Raw genomic sequence first — 5,036 nt, 5'->3', positions numbered from 1 at the left:
TGTCATGAGGCGGTGGTTTACGGTGAGTGGATGACGCTTAGGCCCAGGTTGTGATGGAAAATGATGAATTTAATGACAAAGAACTCTCAACAAGGAACAACAGGGAAACAGCACGAGGAAAACTGGCAGCACGGAGACTGGTGACATCAATCGACATTCAGTTGACAAGGACCCGACGAAGAACACAGACAACAGGGGAGACTAAATACACACGGGGCAATCACGGGAACGAGACACACCTGGGAGACAATCAACGGGGAAAGACGCAGAGACAGGACTAACAGGGAACAGGATCACACAGAAACTAGAAAATAAACACATAGAAACACGGATCATGACAAATTGAACTTTTTTTCAATCTGGGCTAAGGTTTATTTTGAATCCATCCTGCATAGAGATCACGTCACAAGCTCACAAACAACACACAAAAAAAAATCAACTTACTAGTATTAACATATACTTTATCTATTCAGGTAGAGCAGATGCAGTCACTATGCATTGCTATCTTCAATATTTGTCTTTAAGGGAAATAATGAAGGTGTACTTTGGCATTTTCGATCCCTCCATTTCATAATGACCCTCCCAGCCTCCCAGACAGAAAGATGGAGGAGTTTGTTTAGCGTTTGCTAATTGCGCAATCATGAACCTTCACTGACTCATTTCGCACATCTTAAACAGAGGGCAATAATGCGCACCCATACACACCTGTGTGACATCTACCCCATAATAACCTGATAAGGTAAAATGTATTTTAGAAGTCATTTTCACGCCAATCAGGCATCTCAATAGACAGGCAGTTCTGAGCTGCTATTACTGTTCTAATGATGCATGAAAGTGCTTAACTCACTCACCTTGACATTGTGTGAGTAAATGTGTGTCGGAGGCTCGCGCTCCAGGTTCTGAGAAATGGAGGGAGATGAGAAGTGACGCGACGGCGGCGCGAGCGACGGCGGCGCGAGCGACGGCGGAGGTGGAAAACGCTTTAAAACGATGTTGACGAGCGTTCCCGGCATCCTCTCCGAGTGACTCACTCGCGAGAGCGCAGACGGCGTCCTGATCCCCATGTTTTCACAAGTTGCGGAGGACACATTTTTCGAGAACCGACAATGTGCTGCGTCTTAAGCGGCAAGTAGTCGGTCTTCGGCAGTTTGTTTTGGAGATTATGCGTGCCGCTGCTGTGATCCACAGCGATTGTGTTCGCCAACAGGCCCCGCGAGTGACACCAGCCTCTTGGAAAGCGCGCCAAATCCAGCCTCCGTTGCTGACACCTGTCAGTCCAATGTTTCTAAATCCAAGTCTCTCGCCACTCGAAACCAGGCAAATAGCTTTTGCTGCGAAGCTTTCTAGAACGGCGTAGTTGAGAAAGATGGCAGTAAAGAGTTTACTGTTGATGGTGTATGGTTATAAAGTGCTGTGAAAAGTAAATATGTATTGCTTTTTTTTTTTGTTACACTTACATGTTTGAGAGGATCAAAAATGTCATCTTCATATTTGACCTTTTCTTAGAATTCTGAGAAGTCAGAAATCTTTTTTTTTTTTCCTCTAGTGGCCCTAATCGCCTTCCGTACAATTTTAAGCTACTAAGGAAAATATTTAAAAATCCAATCTGTGCATTTATGCTTAACTGTTTGTGCCACCCTTGGCCTCAACAACTGTTTGCATCTTGGCTCTTTTTGTGTTTACGTTTTGATAATTTTCTTTTATATATATATATATATATATCAGTTTTCATCTTGCCAAGTTAACTCATTTATGTGATTTTATTTATTCACTATTTCTGCTTTTTATGCTTGTTGGATTTTGCTTCCTTTAATCAGTATTGCTCATTAGCTGTTATCAGCTTTATTATTTATTATTATGCCACTTTACTTCCATTTATAACTGTTTCCAATCACCTGATTCTCTTCTTTAAATCAGCTATAATTAAGGAATTTATTTATTTATTTAAGTTCAGACTAGGTCACTTCAGGAAATACGGTTATCTTTGATTAAATTAAAAACAGTACAAATGCGTAAAATGAAAACACTCTTTAAATCCACCGTATAATATTAGTGACAGGTAGCTTCCTGGCCTTTTTATGCCTTCTGTCATAATTGGTGGTGGTTGTTGTTGGTGAGGAGAGACGCTGAGACCCAGGTTATGATGAAAATGATGAGTTTTAATGATGATAATGCTCAAACAGTCCAGGACAGGCAGCACGGCAGTAAACAATAGCACACGGCTAGTTACCAGTAGCACTGAAAACGGTGCTGAGTAAACCAGGACTTAACAGTACAACTGGAAAACTAGGACGACATACTTATGACAATAGACAAGGACCCGACCAAGAACACAGACAACAGCTGAGACTAAATACACACGGGGTAATCAAGGGAACAAGACACACCTGGGAGACAATCAACACACAAAGACAGGAGACACAGGAAGCAAACTGAACACAAAAAAACTCTAAAAATAAACACACAGAAACACGATCATGACACCTTCAGATGTTGGTTTATTTTGCTTTGGTGTTCAACATGCCCATGAAAGTGATTGCACCCTAGATATTTGCGAAGCGTGTAATGCTGCACAGCAAATCAGGCAAGGTATATCACTGACGTCCCGCTTCAACATGTCGTGTTGTGCACCATATGGACCCGTGTCAGGACGCATATCTGTTTTAAAGTACAAGTGGTTCTCAAAGACATGTCATGTAGTCGTGCAAACATTAAAAGAATGAGGCAGTTTGACGAGAAAAAAAAAAAAAAGCAACACTGAAAGTCTTGCGCTACGGCTAGGTGGGATTTTCTACAAGAAATCAAAATTTGTTACAAATTACTCACTGTTTTTCATGTGTTTTCGTTAAAAAAATTTTTTTACATTGAAGTAGACTCAGGTGGTCTATTTTAACATTTGTTTTTTTTTTGTTTGTTTTTTTGTTGTTGTTTTTTCCAAAAATTGACAATAAAAACACAACTGGATGCTAAAGAAGTTTGGCAAAATCATGTTTAAAAAGGGGGAAACAACTTTTCATTAGGCAGTGTGTGAATTCTAGTTGATGACGTCATAAGAGGCACAGAAATCAAGCTGATTTGTTGCCATTTGGGCTGCACTGTTGCTTTACATCAAAAAGTCACTGCGTTCAAAAGTAAAATAACAGACTCCATTCTTTCTAAAACACAGTCAGTCCCACATGTTTCAACTTTCATACAGAAGTTTAATACACACAAATAAAATGCCTTAAATTTCTATAGGCTGCACTTGCTCACAAGGTGTTATTCACCTATAAAAGTTATAGGAGTGTGTCTGTTTGCCATGACAACCGTTTTTCATAGGGTATGAGAGCTCATATAGGACAGCAGAGATATAATTTACTTTATGTTGTGACACCACTGCTTTTTCTGTTTTTTTTGTTGTTTTTTTTCCTGAATCCTCCTTAGGATCAAAGTTAAAATCTTTAGTTTCCATGGTCATTTATGCCTTATTTCCATCTCCATGTATAGATGTCTCTTCAGAAACATTATGCCAAGTTTGAGTAATAAAAAAGATTTGGCCTGAGGACGAAACCACTTAGTGCTGCTTTGAGTGCACTCAGAGATCCATTTGGAGGAAACCTACGTGGCGGTCTCGGCATTCGCATTCTTGTTTTCTTCACTTCCAGGTCGACGGACGACAACATTGTTAAATCAAGACAACATGGACGATGTGCACGCTCTGCGTCTGCAATGCAATCTCACCTCTGAAAAGAAGGAAACGGAAGGTTTCGCCCAAATTGGAGCTTGGGAAAGTTGACAAACAGGGACGCCAGTAGTCCGCATTTCTAATTTCTGGGTGAAAACCTTTACCACAATCAAGTAGGGGTTCCACAGGGCTGTGTACCAACTGACTAAACAAAATGACCATGTTGGTGGACAACACAATTGAGCAAAAAAATTTCATAGGTAAATAAAAACTGATGGCATGGTTTCTTGACGGTCAACGTTCGGGATCAAGAAAGACGAAGCTCCCGTATATATTTATTGCTCTGACTGTTCATGTTGGACAATTAGCCATTCCCTGACGTTTGAGGAACAAGACCAATGCATTACATGAGTAACATGTTTTCTTCTCTTTCCTATTTTGATGGGCCTATATTGAGTCACATTGATCCTGCAGGGCAATAGGAAGTGATACCTACTTGTAGAATAATCTCAAAATCTTTGATCAATTTAACAAAATTATAAATTGCTTCAATTGTATGTAGAATATTTTTCAGGAAGTGGATTCTTTTTTAGGTTTATGAGATATCTTAACCATCAGTCAAGGGTTCTGAGGCTAATTGTTGACTCCTGCCTTTATACTGACTCTTCCCTCAGCGAGTCAGTATAGGTGTTGGCAGGCAGTGTGGAAAACAGATGCTGATTTATTCAACCTGAGAAAGCGCGGCATGACTTCCCCTGTCTTTGTGTCACATTGTTTTCTACAAGCCCGCTTGTGTTTTGGGGAGGAGGGGCATAAAAGGAAAATCAATTGACCACAATTTTTCCTCTCATTTGACCTGACAAACGGCAGCCTAAACCGGGTCAATTACAGACGGGGTGGGGTGGGGGGGGGGGGGTACTTTAAAGCCAACCAGCGGAGATAGGAGTCGAATCCCTCATTTGCGAAAACGGTGTGTGCTTAATGAACAATGCTGTTATCATAAGCTCTGTTGATCACAGAATTAAAATCCGTTATGCCGAGGCGACCGGTCGACTTCAAGAGAGTGCGCGACATCTCTCACAATGGTGCAAACAGATTTATTATTTGAAGCATAATTTCCCCCATCCTCCTCCTTCACTGGCACAATTAATAAATCTGACTTTTCATCGTCACGGCCCAGTGGGACTGAACAGGTCGTGTTATTAAAAAGCCATCGCTGCCTCACTCAGTGATCTCGGGGAAAAGGACTAAATTGGAATGGTAATGTATTATTGCTCTCAACTGGTGGTTATATTCTAAGCTTAGGTTTGCAGAGAAGATGTGCGGCTCTCTGCTGTCCAGTCGAAAGTTATTATCAAGTTGACAAATGCCA

Source organism: Poecilia reticulata, linkage group LG23, assembly GCF_000633615.1.
Source record: "Poecilia reticulata strain Guanapo linkage group LG23, Guppy_female_1.0+MT, whole genome shotgun sequence".
Lineage (NCBI taxonomy): Eukaryota > Metazoa > Chordata > Actinopteri > Cyprinodontiformes > Poeciliidae > Poecilia > Poecilia reticulata.
This window is presented reverse-complemented; position numbering follows the sequence as displayed.